Raw genomic sequence first — 19,439 nt, 5'->3', positions numbered from 1 at the left:
GATTACATCTCTGAAGAATCAGCATCTTCAGATGTGCAACCTTCTCTCAGCCTGAAGGATTTATATTTATGAAAGTGCTCAAAGCATTTGGGGGGGACAGGCAAACCCAAATCTTAGTCACTGTCTTTATTTCTTTTCCTATGGGTCTATTCTACTATGCAGAAAACTCCCCAAATCCTTACTCCTTTGTTGTCCTGAGTTAATTGTTTCAGCAGGAAGAAAGGAGGTTTTAGGGTCAGAGAAAGCTGGGTTTGAATCCTGACTCTGCTTCTTACCAGCTCTTGCACCCTAGGGACTCTGAGCCCCTGTATCTTCTCCAAAAAACAGAGCTGATAATGTATGTAAAACATTTATCCAGTTCCTGTAACAAAGTAAGTGTACAGTAGCTATTATCATGATTAATGCTGCAGTATTCATCAAAGGTGGGGCAGAGAGTGGATGGTTTATTAAAGGAATCTCTTTTCTGTCATCTTTGTCCACAGAAAGACACTATGTCTCTTAAGGGCCTTTCCAGAGCAAACTGGAGCACTCTCTAGTACCCAGTGCATTGGTAGAGGTGAAAGCATTACAGGGTATCCTGTTGCCACTTCTGACCATTGTTTTACTATAAAACTCCCTCTAGGGGGTCCTCGCCACTCACTTATCCTATTTTCTCTACATTCTCACAGAGGTTGCTCTTATTTTTCATAGCACACTGCCACCTTCCTACAAGTTTTTAGCACCTGACTCAGTTTTCCTGTCCATCCCATTTCTTCCAACTTCTCTGTCCATTAGAAATCTCTATTAGAAATCTGAGCCTTGGCCAGGTGCAGTGGCTCATGCTCGTAATCCCTGCACTTTGGGAGGCTTAGGTAGGTGATCACCTGAGGTCAGGAGTTTGAGACCAGCCTGGCCAACATGATAAAACCCCGTCTCTACTAAAAATACAAAAAAGTAGCTGGGCATGGTAGTGGGTGCCTGTAATCTCAGCTACTCAGGAGGCTGAGGCAGGAGAATCACTTGAACCCGGGAGGCAGAGGTTGCAGTGAGCTGAAATCATGCCATTGCACTCCAGCCTGGGCAATAAGAGCGAAACTCCATCTCTGAAAAAAAAAAAAAAGAAATCTGAGCCTTATAATTCCTCCATCTTTTCAGCTCTGCCTACAATATTCTCTAGTATACTAACTTATCAGTGATCCCTGATAGATTAAGCCATGTGCAACAAGCTACTGTGTCTCACCATCTTTCTACTCGCCACTACACTGAGCCCATGATGACCCAGTGCTCCACAAACATGCTTAGAATGGAAGTAAAACCTCAGGGATAAGACAGTTAAAGCAGATTCACTACAGTAACAAACCAATCAAGAAACTGCAATGAAAGTAAAGGTTTGGGTGACAAAATTTCCAGCTGTGTTCTAAGAAACATAACTACAAGCAGGAGTGCATTTAATCTGATTTTCCTCAAAGCCTCTCTAATGTGTAGGGAAAGACATTCATTTTCATTAACTTCATGTGAGCTAGAGAGAATCTGTGATTGAGGCTCTAGAACCCCTGGTAAACATGCCAGCAAGCAAGGGCACCTTCCCCGGAGGTTCAATCTAGAATGTAAGACTGTCAGCATTGGTAAGGAGTCTTGAACTCTAAATCCACAGGCTCAAGTCAGGAACTCAGGAAGCCTATCAACACCTGGATACAATTTTGCCACCTTAACACTTTATTCCCTTTACTTGTGCCAAACTGAGTTATCCAATCTCCAGGCTCTTGTCCAGTTCTAGTTCATACAGTATCAGCAGCCTTCTCCAGAATGTCCTTTCACCAGCCAGCTCTTGAAACAGTCATATGTCATATGTGCAAGACACTTCTATTTCTGCAGCCCGGCGAGGGCCAGCTAACTCGGTTAGTGAGAATTTAATCAAAGTTCCAGGGCAAGCACAGAGACACAGAGTCTAAGTCTTGCCCTCTGAAACCTGCAACCAAACTCCTTCTTTAGAATAACCAAAACAAACCTTCTCGCTGGTTGCCTCACTAAATTAAGAGAAGAAAGGGGAATAAGATCACAGGTTTAAATCCACATACTTGTGATTCTGAAAAACAAAAACTTAAGGGTGTTTTTCTTTGAACATTGACAACACGAACTCCATGAGGTCTGAGAAGATCCTACAAAAGGATCTGTATTATTTCAATATTATCAAGATTCCGAGTGTTCCTTATAGAAAGAACTACTGTTATTAAGATTTTCACAAATCAAACATTCTGTGTGCCAAAGAACAAAGTGGGAAAAATGAAACTGAATTATTGGGTTGCATTTTTGCTAGCCTCCTTTTCTCAACCGTAGTTCTGAAAAATTCACACAATCCAATCCCCCAAGCAACAACGCACTCTCATCAGGTGAGAGCTGGTGTTGGTCACACACTCTATGAACTAGAATTGGACAATGTCCCAAAATGGAGTGCCACCTGGGGTCAGAGTGCCATGCTCTTCTCTGCAGACTCCAGGGACATGTCCACTCTGCTTAATGGAAGCCACTGGAACCAAGTGTCAGACAGCCCTCTATTTGCTCCACAGAGGAGAAAGCCACGCTCTGATCATGTGAAATGTGACTGGAATTGTAAACTGAAAAATGGCACTAATTTCACTAAATTTGCAAATCCTGCAACAAGACTAACAACTGAATAAACAATACTTGACCAAAGGCTTTCTTTATCATGAACTTAAGGTTTTTACTATAATTAACACAATCATTAAAGTAAAAAATAAATAAAAACGCTGCCTTGATTCCCAGTTAATTTTAAACAGCCAACATCAACACCAGGTTCCACGCTTTTGCATAAAGAAATAGCCTTTAGGAAACCGTCAACATTCAGGATTTCGTTCTGATTCAAACTTACAAAGAACAATTTTTATTTGAGAGAAACAAAAAATTCCAATTGAAAAAATGCCTTAAGATTCAAATTGGACCAACAGACAGGAGAAATAAATGAAGCCAGTCCAACATTTAACATTTGAGTGTCCATTTTAAGCTGAAAGGAACAGACGTCTAGAGACACAATTTCTTTTTTTCTCTCCTATAAAGGGCGCTGTAATAGTTATCCTGAATTCTGATATAGTATGAAGAAGCCTGGATTAAAGAGGCAAGAGACTAAGATTTTAATTTCCAGTTAATGGCATCTGGAGAATAAATTTAACAAGCCATTCTACCACTGTGGGTAATGGAACAGAAAACAAGTCTTTTTTTTTTTTTTTTCTTTTTTTTTCTTGACACAGAGTTTCGCTCTGTTGCCCAGTCTGGAGGGCAGTGGTGCAATCTCGGCTCACTGCAACTTCAGCCTCCTGGATTCAAGCAGTTCTTCTGCCTCCACCTCCCAAAGTGCTGTGATTACAGGTGTGAGCCACCATGCTCAGCCAGAAAACAAGTCTTTTTGATGAAGAAGCTGAAGTGGATGATCTTCTGAGTCTAAGAAAACTGCTTGGGACTTGGGTATCTAGTAGCCATGGAATATACATCCCAAAGAGCATAAGAAACTGTAACACTAGACCCCAACATCAAAAATATGTTGCTATTTCCTCCCACATTGCTGGTAGGGGTGCAAACTGGGACACTTTGGCAACTTACATTAAAATGCTATGAGAGAACAGGGGAAGCATTCCTTAAAAGTTCTAGGAAAGGTGCTATGGAGGAGGTAGCATGAGAAATTCAGCCAAGTGGGAAAAGCACAAACTTGGGAGTCAGACAGACAAGAGTTTGAATCTTTGGCTCTGCCATTAGCCAAATATGGAACCATGAACAAGTTATTTAACTTCTCTTTGTGTCAGGTGCATCATCTGAAATATGGGGCTGATAATAGGCAAGCTCAGTATTTCCTCAAATGTGGGAGAGTCACACAGGATGAATTTAAGTGATATTCAGAGGATTTTAGGAGATGAACAAGCACAATATTAAACATTGAACCACATCATGAGAAAATATGGTTCTTTTCAGCACTTCTTCAGCCTATATAACATTCTTATTACATTAAGGAGTAAGCGGCCGGGTGCGGTGGATTCTAGCACTTTGGGAGGCTGAGGTGGGTGGATCTCCTGAGGTCATGAGTTCGAGACCAGCCTGGCCAATATGGCGAAACCCTATCTCTACGAAAAATACAAAAATTAGCTGGACGTGGTGGCATGCACCTGAAATCCCAGCTACTAGGGAGGCTGAGGGAAGAGAATCGCTTGAATCCAGGAGGAAGAGGTTACAGTGAGCCGAGGTGGTGCCACTGCACTCCAGCCTGGGCAACAGAGCAAGACTCATCTCAGAAAAAAAAAAAAAGAAGTAAGCTTTTGTTTAGTCTTCCTTTTGACACCTCTTTAATGCTTACTAATTCCCTTTTCAACAAAGTAAGATAAGTCTCATGGTCAGCTGGGGCCTTTGGGAACCAATAGTTTATCTTATACATACACTGTAAGAAAAATAATTTGTCTTCATCCTAATTATTTTTAAAATTACCTTTCATTTATAACTGATACTGGTTTTCCAATTACAGGTCAAATATAAAGTTATTTTTAAATATATTGATGATTACAAAAATGTGAGTCAATTTCTGTAACTTGAGTGGGCCGAAATGTTACCTATCTCAGAGTTCCAGTGAAAACTAAATGAGATCATATGTAAGAAGAACCAGCCCATGCTGTGTTCCATCACCCACGGTCTGGTTGATGAGTAAAATTTCAGTAGGTGAGGAATATAAGTAGAGGATCAAGTGTGAACCGAGGCAAATACAAGAGATGGACATGAGATTCCAGAACAATGAGGAGCCAAACAATACCAGGAAGGGGTTCCTAAAGTAGAAGATGAAAACCTGTAGAGAGAGACTACTTTAACAGGTACCAAACCACACTTAAGTTAATCAGTCTAGTGAGAAAACCAGCTATAGTTCCTTCAAGCATGTGTCTTATAATCCAGGACAAAACTGTCAAAATGGGTCACAGGCTTATTTCAAAGAGCCTTGAATGCCAAGCAAAAAGAGATCATCAATGGTGGCAGATTCTTAAGTCTTCCGACCTCTGTCCAGCACCTAGTACTTTCCACAGGACATGGTGTTGAGAGGTGACAATGTGCTAGCAGCCCTCACTCTCAGCGCCTCCTCGGCCTCCGGCCTCGGCGTCCACTCTGGCGTCCACTCTGGCTGCGCTTGAGGAGCCCTTCAGCCCACCAGGGCACCATGGGAGCCCCTCTCTGGGATGGCTGAGACCAGAGCCTCAGACCTCTGCTTGCGGGGAGGTGTGGAGGGACAGGCGCAGGCGGGAACCGGGGCTAAGCTCGGGCCAGTGTGAGTTGCAGGCGGCGCGGGCGCGGCGGCCCCGCACACGAAGCAGCCGGCCCGCACCACGGCCCAGGGCAGTGAGGGGCTTAGCACCCGGTCCAGCAGTTGCAGAGGTTGCGCTGGGTCCCCCAGCAGTGCCTACCAGCCGGGGCGTCACACTCAAGATCTCGCTGGGCCTTAGCTGCCTCCCCGCAGAGCAAGGCTCGGGACCTGCAGCCCACCATGTCTGAGCTCCTCTCCCTGCAGTGGGCTCCCGCCCGGCCTGAGCCTCCTGCTCCGTGGCTCCGCGGCTCCGCCCCCTGCTCCGTGGGGCCCCGTCCCGCCAACAGCCCAAGGGCTGAGGAGTGCAGAGTGGGCTCCACCTGCAGCCCCCGTGCAGGATCCACTCGGTGAAGCCAGCTGGGCTCCTGAACTGGAGGATGACTTGGAGAACTTTTATATCTAGCCACAGGACCGTATGTGCACCAAAAAACACTCTGTGTCTAGCTCAGGGTTTGTAAATACACCAATCAGCACTCTGTGCCTAGCTCAGGGTTTGTCAATACACCAATTGGTACTCTGTATCTAGCTAACCCAGTGGAGACTTGGAGGACTAACATCCTGTGGCTCTGTCTAGCGCAAGGATTGTAAATGCACCAATCAGCATTGTGTGTCTAGCTCAGGGTTTGTAAATACACCAATCAGCACTCTGTATCTAGCTAACTGTGTATCTAGCTAACTAGCACTCTGTAACTCTGTCTAGCTCAAGGATTGTAAACGCACCAATCAGCACTCTGTCAAAACAGACCAATCAGCTCTCTGTAAAACTGACCAATCAGCAGGATGTGGGTGGGGCCAGATAAGGGAATAAAAGGAGGCTGCCTGAGCCAGCCAGGAGTAACCGGCTTGGGTTTTCTTCTACACTGTGCAAGCTCTGTTCTTTATCTCTTTTTAATAAATCTTATTGTTCCTCACTCTTTGGGTCCACGCTGCCTTTATGAGCTGTAACACTTATCATGAAGGTCTGCAGCTTCACTCCTGATACCAAGACTACGAACCCACCAGAAGAAAGAGGCTCCAGACACTTTGGAACATCTGAAGGAATAAATTCGGGACACACCATCTTTAAGAACTGTAACACTGCGAGGGTCCGCAGCTTCATTCTTGAAGTCAGTGAGACCAAGAACCCACCAATTCTGGACACAGTGTTTAACAAACATTTGCTGAACAAATTTCTGTTTAATAGCACTGTCTGTGTATTAACGCATTTAATTTTAAAATATATATATGTATTGTTAATATCATATCTTCCTCTTCCTTCTCTCTCCCAGTACCAGAGAATAGCCCAACCCCAACTAAGGTAAACTCTGCCACCAAACATGCCTGGGAGTGAAGGGTCTGCAGGTCAGTGTAAGCTCATCAGTCTGGGCCTTCACGTTCTCCCTGCCTTTCCAAGGAAAGCTGCTGCTTGCATCAGTGCTGCCTTTATGTCAAGGTGTATCACCTAAATACCAGATCCAACAGATTTCAAGCCACCACCCTCCAAAGACTTGCTTCTTCCAGAAAACAAGCTTGGCTTGACTCTTGTCAAAAAGAATTATTCCCAACCTGGCATCCTATAAGAAGTTTGCAAAGCAAGGGTGAACAGGGATATGACATCCAAACATCTCCCTAGGGGCTCCTTCCCCCTCCCTGCCCCTGGCCAGAAACCTCTTCCTCCTTTTACTCCTTCTCCTCTCTTAATTTGTTATGATCTCTCAAACAAATTCAGGAAAATGCTTTAGAAAGCTTTGTGTCTTACCCAGCTACCCCCAGTGACGGTCTTCTGAGATACTTAAAACTATCCGCATGAGGTATAGTCATTTCTTCTCCTAGGATGGGTACTAGCATTCTATTATTGAAGGATGAATGAGCCTGAAGAGTTGGTTATGTTTTCCTTTGATCACCTATTGGCTTAACAGGATTCCACTATAAGAAGCAAAACTTAGGCTGGGCGCTGTGGCTCATGCCTGTAATTTCAACGCTCTGGGAGGCCGAGGTGGGCGGATCACAAGTCCAGGAGTCCAAGACCAGTCTAGCCAACATAGTAAAACTCTATCTCTACTAAAAAATACAAAACTTAGCCGGGCATGGTGGCACATGCCTGAAGTCCCAGCTACTCAGGAGGCTGAGGCAGGAGAATTGCTTGAACCTGGGAGGCGGAGGTTGCAGTGAGCTGAGATTGCGCCACTGCACTCCAGCCTGGGCAACAGAGCGAGACTCTGTCTCAAAAAAAAAAAAAAAGCAAAACCTATACCCAAAATGATGTCTGAGATGGAGAGTCCAATTTTATTTTAGAGAGATTTTCCAAATGGTGAGTCAGAAGCAAGAACAGTATCTCACTAAATCATGTTTACTCAACTGAAACTTATTGAATTAAACCAACTCCTCCTTCCTTTGCATTTCAGATAAGAACCCCTTCTGGTTCTGTGATTCAAATCTTCATTCAGTCAAAGCAGGTAAATAGGAAATTTCAACAGCTTTCTCTCCTCCCTCTCATTCCTTTCTTCTGTCATCGATCTAATCAGGAATGCTCTCAGGCATTCCCTGGATATTTCTTCTTTACCTCTCAAAATCCACATGGCATGTTACACTAATGCTCAGCATGTTCCTCAGATCTCTAGATGGCTCTAATTAAAGGATCACCTCTTCTTCTAAATACAGACCTGGGGTTAGAGGACATAAGAGCTTGAAGGACTCTTTAAAAGTCAAGTAGTAACATTTTATAGACCAACAACCTGAAAAACAGAAAAGTAAAATGACTTGTCCAAGGTCACACAGCTTCTTAATGGGTTTGTGGGCATTCACGAACACCCTGTAATTACACATAAAATTTGGATTATATGAGCTCATGTGTATTTTTTCTGAAGAGAAAATCCATATCTTTCTTCAAAGAAGTCAACAATCTCTTCCCCAAAATACAGTAACCACTGACAATTATATGCATATTTGAAAAAAAGTTTAACTAAAATCCAATTGTTCCAAGTCTGAATAGTAATATGAATTGGTGATCTAGAATAAGAGTGGAACCTAATTTAAGAACTGTTATTGTTATCATCTTTTTTTTTTTTCATGTCTGGGACATCAATGCAAGCAACATGGGATAAAGATAATTTAATGTGGAAGTAAACTATAAAGCAAGCTTTTTTTTTTTTTTTTTTGAGATGGAGTCTCGCTCTGTGCAGTGGCATGATCTTGGCTCACCGCAATCTCTGCCTCCCGAGTTCAAGCGATTCTTCTGCCTAAGCCTCCTGAGTAGCTGGGATTACAGGCTTGCGCCACCACGCCCACCTAATTTTTGTATTTTTAGTAGAGACAGGGTTTCACCATGTTGGTCAGGCTGGTCTCGAACTCCTGACCTCATGATCCATGCGTCCTGGCCTCCCAAAGTGCTGGAATTATAGGTATGAGTCATAGCGCCTGGCCTAAAGCAAGCTTTTAAAATCACTGAAAACACTAGTATGAATAAACATCACTATAGCCAAGTATTATATTATATGGTTCACATTATACACACACGCAAATGCCTATTTTACAGATGATGAAACTGAGGCAAAGAGTGATCAGCAACTTGCCTAATGTCAAATATCCATCAGTAATAACCAGAATTCCAATCTATATTAATTTGATTCTGATATCCATGTTCTTTTCCACCAATATTTGCATCTACACTTCAAGATGTCCTAATACTAATAATATATTCTATTTACTTATTTAGGAAGAACTAAATCAACTCTCTAAGGTAGCTTCAAGGAAGTCTTTCACAAATGGTTCCACTACTAAAAAGTTCTTCCTGGGAAATGTCATAAACTAAATACCAACTATCACAAAATATCTGGACTTTAAGACTAGCCAGTTAAAATGCTTTGACTTCCAAATACTTCTTGGAAGTTGGATTTGGCATAGAAAACACTGGAGAATGTTAAACACCCCCCAAGAAAAGACTTTAGAGAAGAATAGATCCAATGCATATGAAGTTACTGTTTTTTTAAAAAGTGTTTAAATATCTAAATTACTTAGTCATCTCACTCTTATTAACAAAAATAAATTAATATACAACTCAAAGTACTTGAATATGGAATGCCACAGACTACAGCATTTTCTTAAATCACAGCTGCCTCAGAAACGGAAATGAAACTGAACGAAACAGAAATGTTTGTTCTACAAAAAGTAACCTGGCCTAAATAAGTATGCACTAAAATTTCTCAATCTAACATAAACCTAGCCTTAACTACAGTTGTTTCTCACATAATTCTATTTCTAATGCTTTTCTGTGATTAGCCTGTTATCTCAAGTAGTCTTTTAGAAGACAGGAAGCAAACATGAGCTTCCCACTCTCCTTGTTGGACTTACTTAAGTCAGCATTTATTAAACTTTTTCCATATTAAGTGGGATGAATTAAGGCCAGGGGAGAATGAATCAAAGACCTCTCTCTAGAGAAGCATACACTCATGAGGAAGACAAATAAACGTTAACTATAATAAAAAACAGTATTAAATACATGACACAAAGAGTGCTGTAATCCAAGTCTAATGGAAGTAAAAAGAAGGGGATGTTACTTTCAACTCAGTGATGGGAAGGAGTGGATCCAGAAGAGCTTCATGAGGAGGGGAGCATTTAAATCGGGTCTTAAAGGAGGTTTGCAGATGCTAACGGGTTTTGTACCAACTTTGTTTTCAACATGGGAAAGACAGATTTCAAACTTTGTTTTGTTTTGGGAACAAAATCCCATGCTCCTCCGCTGTTGGAATAAATGCTCTTTGCCTGAATGCTATTTGTGGTCTTCGTAGAATGGAGAGTAACAGAAAGCCCTACCGGAAATCAATTTTATGTAAGCTTTTCATTCTCTGGCTTCAAGTATTTCTAAAATGTACCTTTCTATGCAGGCTACTTATTCAGGCAACTATTTTCAGGTGAAGATACTCAAATGAAAACAGAGAATCACTTTTGGCCTTTTGCCAATATTTCATGCATCAAAAATGTAATAGTCTGACAAAGTGTTTATCATGAGATTGGTAAACTCACAGAAGCCAAACTGTCTGGGATGCAACTTCAGCTCCACTACTTACAAATTCCATAATCATCTACCTAGCCTGCCTATACCTCAGTTTCCCCATCTATAAAGACAATAACAGCACCACCTATCTCACATGGTTCTCATGAGAATGAACTGAGTTATTACATGAAAAACTTAAAAACATATCCAACATACCATAAATCAACAGTAAATGTAACTATTTTTACCAAGAGGTGTTTTCAAAGAGTTTATTTCTAATTTGCTATATCAATTAATAAGAAAGGCACTTTCTCATCCTATTTCACTTTTACAAGGCAGACTTTTTTTTTTTTTTTTTTTTTTTTTTATTTGAGACGGAGTCTTGTTCTGTCGCCCGGGCTGGAGTGCAGTGGCCGGACCTCAGCTCACTGCAAGCTCCGCCTCCTGGGTTTACGCCATTCTCCTGCCTCAGCCTCCCGAGTAGCTGGGACTACAGGCGCCCGCCACCTCGCCCGGCTAGTTTTTTGTATTTTTAGTAGAGACAGGGTTTCACCATGTTAGCCAGGATGGTCTCGATCTCCTGACCTCGTGATCCACCCGTCTCGGCCTCCCAAAGTGCTGGGATTACAGGCTTGAGCCACCGCGCCCGGCCGGCAGACATTTTTTTTTCAAGACAGAGTCTCACTCTGACACCCAGGCTGGAGTAAAGTGGCACGATCTCAACTCAGTGCAACCTCCACCTCCCAGGTTCAAGCAATTCTTCTACCTCAGTAGCTGGGAATCACAAGCACCCACCACCATGCCTAGCTAATTTTTGTATTGTTAGTAGAGACAGGGTTTCACTGTGTTGGCCAGGCTGGTCTTGAACTCCTGACCTCAAGTGATCATCCTGCCTTGGCCTCCGAAAGTGCTGGGAATACAGGAGTGAGCCACTGTACCCAGCCAACAAGGCAGACTTTGAAACTGTGTATATTTTCCAAATATATATATATATCTCTTAAGAAAAAACTAAATTTGATTTCTAAACAGTAACAGCAGTAACAGAGAAATAGCTTATTTCAAAAAGTCCACAACATCATCAAGGATAGGACAAGCAAGAATCATATTGTATTATAACAAATTTTGACAATCACCAAAGTTAGGATTTACAACTAAACTAACAGTTCACTTCTCTTTTTCCTGTGTTTCTTATGCCCTTACAGCCTAATACTCTATCATTCCATTTTCTATAGATCACACGGGAAAACGTTTTGAGATCACACAGCTATTCACAACCATCTGACTAAAGCAATAGCATAGTTTTCATTATCAACCAAGTAAAAAATTCGAGTTGAGTAAATTTTATTCTATTATTTCCAGGATGTTGCAATCCCTACGCAACCAAGGTTTCAAGTTAAAGAGAATTTGGCTGATCCACTCACAGCAACAAGGAAAATATGATGCAGGCTATAGATTCTGATAAGGATTATAGCAGATGAATGTAGATGAATGTGAGCATCCTTGAAAAGCTCCCTGGTTGCAGCAGCTGAAATGTTAATACGGGAGTTAAAGAACTCTGGAGTTGGCCGGGCGCGGTGGCTCAAGCCTGTAATCCCAGCACTTTGGGAGGCCGAGACAGGTGGATCACGAGAGGTCAGGAGTTCGAGACCATCCTGGCTAACATGGTGAAACCCCGTCTCTACTAAAAATACAAAAAACTAGCCGGGCGAGGTGGCGGGTGCCTGTAGTCCCAGCTACTCAGGAGGCTGAGGCAGGAGAATGGCGTAAACCCGGGAGGCGGAGCTTGCAGTGAGCTGAGATCCGGCCACTGCACTCCAGCCTGGGCGACAGAGCGAGACTTCGTCTCAAAAAAAAAAAAAAAAAAAAAAAAAAAAAGAACTCTGGAGTTTACTGGCTGCGTTCAAATCTTAGCTCTACCTCTTGCAAGGTATATGGCCAGAGACAAATTAGCCTCATCATTTACTTAATCTTGTAAACTAGGGACAATAAATGGTTTTGTTGTGAAAATTCAATTAGCATTTGATGACCTGCACAGTGGCTTATGCCTGTAATCCCAGCACTTTGGGAGGCTGATGTGGGAGGATCCCTTGAGCCCAGGAGTTCAAGACCAGTCTGGGCAACATCGTGAGACCTTGTCTTTACAAAAAATTTAAAAATTTAGCCAGGAGCCGTGGTGCATGCCTGTGGCCCCAGCTCCTTAGGAGGCTGATATAAGAGGATCACTTGAGCCTAGGAGGCTGAGGTTGCAGTGAGCCTTGTCTGTACAACTGCACTCCACCCTGTGCAACAGAGCAAGACCCTATCTCAAAATAAACACAATAAATGAATAAACTTGTGAAAAACATTTCAAATAGTACTTGCCACACAGTGCTAAATATGTATCTATTAAACATTGCAATAACTTTGGCCACTCATGGTGATATCCACATGTAGACATGAAGATAGTTGCATTTTTTATTTTTTTTTATTTTTATTTTTTTTTTTTTTTTTTTTTTTTTTTTTTTTGAGGCGGAGTCTCGCTCTGTCGCCCGGACTGGAGTGCAGTGGCCCGATCTCAGCTCACTGCAAGCTCCGCCTCCCGGGTTTGCGCCATTCTCCCGCCTCAGCCTCCCGAGTAGCTGGGACTACAGGCGCCCGCCACCTCGCCCGGCTAGTTTTTTTTGTATTTTTAGTAGAGACGGGGTTTCACTGTGTTAGCCAGGATGGTCTCGATCTCCTGACCTCGTGATCCGCCCGTCTCAGCCTCCCAAAGTGCTGGGATTACAGGCTTGAGCCACCGCGCCCGGCCAGTTGCATTTTTTAGAGTAGGCCTTCTCTCAGCATAAACAAAACAAGTGTTCAGAATGATCTTTTAAAATTTGACGCTAAATGACCGTAACAACTATTATAATCATATTATTTATTTAATATCTGGATAGTTAAAAAAAAAAATGTATTTGGGGCCGAGTGTGGTGGCTCATGCCTGCAATCCCAGCACTTTGGGAGGCCGAGGCTGTCGGATCACTTGAGATCAGGAGTTCGAGACCAGCCTGGCCAACATGGTGAAACCCTGTCTCTACTAAAAACACAAAAATTAGCCAGGCGTGGTGGCGTGCACATGTAGTCCCAGCTACTCAATCGCTTGAACCCAGGAGGTGGAGGTTGCAGTGAGCCGATATCACGCCACTGCACTCCTGTTTGGGCAACAGAGCTAAACTGCGTCTCAAAAGAAAAAAAAAATGTGTCCAGGGTACATTATAGGCCTGCACTCGTAGAAATATGAGAGTGGAGATTTCAAATGCTCATCTGCAGAAGAGACAACATATCACAGGTGTCCAGGTTACGGTCAGATATGTCATTCTGGAACACTGTGCAGATGCTCAAATACAGATTCCTAAACTGCTCTGACAACAGTAGCAATTCTAGTCCCTTAAATGGCTTGTAGTCATCATGAAGGCTGAAGACCCTCTTCCCCGGTGGCTCTGATCATACTGTTGGTTCTCAAGCAGATACTGTGTATCCAATGTTTTCCTAAAATTCCCTAGCATTAATTATTTTAAAGGTTTGTGGAATGATTTAATGGTTTGTGGAAGCACTGGGGAAACAGGCTGACAATGGAAACTTTGTATTTGAAAAATATTGTAATATCTGTAGAGGTTCTACTCAGGAATACTTTCCATGCTTCCATACTTTCTCTGATTTAGGAGAAAGTTTCTCAAGAGAATGATATTCTCAACAGAAACGGCAAGTTTCTCAACAGAAAGCCTCCATCATTTTTGTGGTAGGTATGAGAAGAATAGGCTGAAATAAAAGGGAAGATGAAAACTTAAGGACTTTAAGTTTTGTTTGAAAAGAAGATCATAATTTAAGTCTGGGTTCTAAACTATGGCCGTTAAAAAAATGAAAAAAAAAAAAATCAAGAAAATTCCACTCTTGGCCGGGCGCGGTGGCTCAAGCCTGTAATCCCAGCACTTTGGGAGGCCGAGACGGGTGGATCATGAGGTCAGGAGATCGAGACCATCCTGGCTAACACGGTGAAACCCCCGTCTCTACTAAAAAACAAAAAACTAGCCGGGCGAGGTGGCGGGCGCCTGTAGTCCCAGCTACTCAGGAGGCTGAGGCAGGAGAATGGCGTGAACCCGGGAGGCGGAGCTTGCAGTGAGCTGAGATCCGGCCACTGCACTCCAGCCTGGGCGATAGAGCGAGACTCTGCCTCAAAAAAAAAAAAAAAAAAAAGAAAGAAAAAGAAAAAAAGAAAATTCCACTCTTTAACTTGGGGGAAATTTTTGTGAGGTTCTCTTCGTGGGAAGCAGGGATTCGGCCATGGAGGACAAGAGACTTGCTGATTTCAGTACCCAGAAAGTTTTTTTAAATATGAACTTTGTCCACTGTGAGATGAATGAGTATATACCACCCATTCTCTTCTTGGGGTGTCATTGAAAAGTCGGATTTTAAAAGCTAATGGTGTCAGTGCTGCAAAGGCAGGCCAATTACAGACAGTGTCAGACAACTTTTTTCTTTAGTTTCTTATTTTTAATCTTATTTATTTCCTTCTTTTTGATAAAAGATATACCTAAAGAGGCACCTACACACAACCCTGGCACTGTCCGCCGCCCCAAGAACCTTCCTGATTTACCAATGGCCTGGGAGTTGGCAAATACGCTAACAACAACAACAAAAAACCTCATAGTTCCTCTCCATCTGCAATCACCGGTCTTCACCGGATTCACAGCGAGCAAAGACACCTAGTACAGCCGGCCGATTCCTAGCTCCTCCGGCCAGGAGGCGCTGCGGGCCAGTCTCCGGGGGCCACTGCAGCCCGCGCGCCCAGCACCCCCACCCTCAAGGCAGAGCCCAGCCCAGGCCCGCGGCGGAGCTCCGAGTTCTGCGCCGCCCGCCGGGGTTATTCCCGGTCATTCCACGGCACCACCTCGCCCCAGCTTCTCCATCTGCGCCCAGGCAGAAGCTGCCCCAAGAGACCAGCGGCAAGGGTCTGGAAGATGGGGCGGCAGGGAACGTGGGGGAGGGAAGATTGGGCACCCCACCTCCGGGTTTCCGTAGGCTCTCCTAAGTCTCGTATTTAGAAGAAACAAAACTCGGCCGGGGGCGGTGGCTCACACCTGTAATCCCAGCACTTTGGGAGGCCGAGACCGGTGGATCACCTGAGGTCGGGGGTTCGAGACCAGCCTGGCCATCAAGTTGGAACCTCGTCTCTACTAAAAATACAAAAATTAGCTGGGTGTGGTGACACGCCTGTAATCCCAGCTACTCAGGAGACTGAGGCAGGAGAACCGCTTGAACCCCGGAGGCGGAGGTTGCAGTGAGCGGAGATCGCCCCATTGCACTCCAGCCTGGGCGACAGAGCAAGACTCAAAGGAAAGAAAAAAAGAAAAGAAACAAAACTCGTTCCGCGCTCTGCGCCAGGGACACCAGCTCGGCTGAGCGCACGGAGACTAGGCAGGACCTCCCTACCCCTCAGGTCAAACAAAGCCCCAAGGCCTCTAGTGAGTAATAGCACCACGGCCCCCGTTTGGGACACCTCCAACTCGAGTTCTCGGGGAAAAAGGACGCGCTGCTCCAGTCCCGGGGTGCATATAGCAGATTCCCAGGTCAGAACAGACCAGCTTCTTAAGAACCTAGTGAGGACTCAGTGCTGGCATTTGTCTCCATAGGTACTAGCAGACCCGCAACCAGAGGGGTTTCTAGCCAACTCAGGCCCCTCCGAACAAAGAAGCGCTCCGTGCCGGACCTGCAACTCTCCCCACCCGGCAGCAGCGCCCTCAGCACGCCCGGGCACCCCCGACCCCTCTGAGCCCGGGGTACTGTGCCCGGGTCTCCACCGCCCGGCGAGTCCCAAGCGCAGCAGCGCAGCCCTGGGGTCGCCAGAGCTCATCCTAGGACATCCTCTCCCCATTTACGCCGCCCCGGGTCCCATTTGAGTTGCAAGTGGTGGGCATGCGGGGCTCCGGATCAAAGTCCCCGAAACCGAGCGCTTCCCGAAGCTTCCTTGGCCTCGAAACAAAACAATAACGCCCAATAAGTCACTGGAGAGCCTCTTACCTGTTTTCCACTTTTGTGTTTGCGTCTCTTTCTCCTACCCCTTGACAAGCCTTCCGGAGAAGGGGGGAAAACAGAACGAGGGGAAAAAACAAGGAGCAAAGCGCCCTGAGAACTGGTCCTGTTGGTGCGCGGAGCCCCCCGCCCTGCTCTGCCCTGCCCTGCCGCAGCCCGGGAGAGAAGGGTCGGCTCGGCTCTGCGGGTCCCGGCCCCACTCACTCTCGCTCGCAATTATGGGGTTTTTGCCGAGACTAGTTCCTTTTATAGATTCGGCTGCCCGGAGCGCAGAGGTTACTATCGGTCAAAGCTTGTTCTCGCCTTCCTCCCCGCCCCCTTCCCGGCCTCTGTTTATGTAGTTCAGTCACTCAGCAGAAAGCACGTGGAGCCGCGGCCCGCCCCTTAAACGGGCGACGTTCAGCCGCCGGCGAAACGGCTAGGGGGTTGGGAGGAGGTGGGTGGGGTGGGGTGGAGGGTGCATCAGGTGTCTCAGGGTCCGCGGTCTGCGCCCCCTGTCCCCGCCCGGGCCCGCCGGCCTAAGACGCGCGGGAAGCGCTGGGCTCGGGGCTGCGCCGCAGACTCTCTAGTCCACGTTCCCGGCAGCCAAGGGCACCAGTGGAGTTTGCTTCCTCTAAATAGTGCTTTCCGCAATTTTTTTTTCCTTTTGTTAGTTTCCTCAGCCGGAGGGAGGGATTGGGGGAGAGAGAGATCGAGGCTGAATCCCCCTCAGGACGCCAATCATTTTGTCTTTTGGTTCCTTTCAAAGACCTAGGCTGGTCCTCTGGGTAACCGGCTGCTTTTGTTTCCCACCCCCCCCAAAACCATTGACTTTGGTTTTTGATAGCGACCTGCTGCCTTCGAGATTCCCAGCCTGAGCTCCCCAGGTCCCTCAGAGGACCCGAGAGGAACATCTTACTGCTTCTTTTCATAAATTGAGAGGAAGGAGGCCACAAAAAAAAAAAAAAAAAAAAAAAAAAACAGACAAAAACACAGAACAGTATGGACCAGCCCCCTTTTAATTTTCATTATATTGATCAGCCTCCCTGTGATAAAAACGCAGGACTTGTATTTAGCTTGTATACATTTGTAAAGTGCAGTCAGAGAATTGCAGTCGTGTAAAATTATGTAGCCACTCCAGACCTCCAACTTCTGTTTGCCTTTGTCTGTAGGGAGTAAAACCACCCAAAACATTGGAGGGGCCAAAAAAAAAAAAAAAAAAAAAAAAAAGGCAAGAGTAGGAATGCATTCCTACACACTGTATGTCTAAATATTTAAGTCATCCATCAAGCCAACAAACTAAATGTCTCCTGCCTTGACAAAGATACCTTTGTAACCACCTTGAAGGGCAGATTCACATTTAGACTCTTCACAATTTGACCTGAGTTTTGGTCAGAATGAGGTGGCATGAGAGCGCCCCAAGCCTACTTCTCTTCCCACCTCCAGCTCCATTATATTCCAGAACTCCCACCACCTGCATGCAGACACTCAGCTGCATAAGCCCCCTCCAGGCTACAGTCAACAGGATCTCCAGGCTACAGCTCAACCACATCAGTGGTTCTATCAACACTCAGGACAGACCCGTAGAAGAGGCCCAAGCAGGCCCTGGAAGTGCACGTGGAGGCCACAAGGCAAGGAATTCTGGAGTCCCAGGTACTCATAACTCTGGGTGGCATGGCCCCTTTGCACCATGGACTGTTTGCCCTTAGAAAGGGATGGATCTGAGCTGGGCACAGTGGCTCATGCCTGTAATCCCAGCACTTTGGGAGGCGAAGGTGGGCAGATCACCTGAGGTCAGGAGTTCGAAACCAACCTGGCCAACATGATGAAGCCCAGTTTCTGCTAAAAATCTAAAAATACAAAAATTAGCCAGACATGGTGGTGGGTGCCTGTTATCCCAGCTACTCAGGGGGCTGAGGCAGGAGAATCGCTTGAACCTGGCAGGCAGAGGTTACAGTGAGCTGAGATCACGCCACTGCACTCCAGCCTGAGTGGCAGAGCAAGACTCCGTGTCAAGAAAAAAAAAAAAAAGAAAGAAAGGGATGGATCTCAGAAAGGCCAGAGATAAGCTTTCTAAAGTCCAAAGCCCAAGAGAGGGGACCCCCTTGCCTCAGTCAAAGAATAACCTTGGTCAATAAATTGAGTTTTGGGGTCAAACTTGACAACCACATGATGAGCAATTTAGGTAAAGTCTTTCTGCCTCTGTTTCATCTGTTTTTTTTTTTCTTTTTTCATCTTTTTTCCTTCCTTCCTTCCTTCTTTCCTTCCTTCTTTCCTTTCTCCCTCCCTCCCTCCCTCCCTCCCTCTCTCTCTCTCCCCTTCCCTCCCCTCCTCTTTCTCTTTGTTTCTTTCTTTTCTCTTCTTTCTTTTGACACAGGGTCTTGCTCTGTCTACCCAGGCTGGAGTGCAGTGGTCCAATCACGGCTCACTGTAGCCTTGACTTCCTGGGCTCAAGCGATCTTCCCACCTTAGCTTCCCAAGTAGCTAGGACCACAGGTGCATGCCACCTCACCCATATAATTTTTGTATTTTTTTTGTAGAGACAGGGTTTTGCTGTGTTACCCAGGCCGGTCTCAAACTCTGGAGCTCAAAGGATCCTCCGGCCTCAGCCTCCCAAAGTGCTGGGATTATGGGCATTAGCCATTGTGCCCGGCCTGTTTCTTCATCTTTAAAATGGAGAGAAGATGTCTGTTCTGTCTTCCTCACAGGGGTTTTCTGAAAATAAACTTTGTTGAAACCTTTGAGCTCCTTGGCAGAATGGTGTTATAAAAGCAGAGAGTGTTATTAAAAGGTGGTATCTTTCCTAGCATGATTTTAGAGAGTAATTAGGTCTCCCTGACCCTCTATCTCCTCTCTCCTTCCTCTTCTACCTATCTGAAGTCGACCACCAAAATCATTCATTTTTGTTTTCTTTTTTTATTGAGATGGAGTTTCAGTCTTGTTGCCCAGGCCAGAGTGCAATGGCGCGATCTCGGCTCACTGCAACCTCCGCCTCCTGAGTAGTTCAGATTACAGGCGCCTGCCACAATGCCCGGCTAATTTTTTGTGTTTTTTAGTAAAGACAGGGTTTCACTATGTTGGCCAGGCCGGTCTCAAACTCCTGACCTCAGG

General features: G+C 45.1%; 1 protein-coding gene across 2 annotated transcripts in view; it reads right to left on the bottom strand.

Moving 5' to 3' along the window:
* Positions 1–16,660, bottom strand: part of ABCA1 (ATP binding cassette subfamily A member 1) — a 148,729-nt gene extending 132,069 nt beyond the window's left edge. For both annotated transcript variants that reach the window (XM_010353310.2, XM_030919462.1), the window contains exon 1: positions 16,338–16,660. The gene's annotated coding sequence lies outside the window, so the exon portion shown is untranslated. The remainder of the gene's footprint in view (positions 1–16,337) is intronic.
* Between the last annotated feature and the right edge of the window lie 2,779 nt (positions 16,661–19,439).

This window comes from Rhinopithecus roxellana, chromosome 16 (genome assembly GCF_007565055.1).
Source record: "Rhinopithecus roxellana isolate Shanxi Qingling chromosome 16, ASM756505v1, whole genome shotgun sequence".
NCBI lineage: Eukaryota > Metazoa > Chordata > Mammalia > Primates > Cercopithecidae > Rhinopithecus > Rhinopithecus roxellana.
This window is presented reverse-complemented; position numbering and strand designations above follow the sequence as displayed.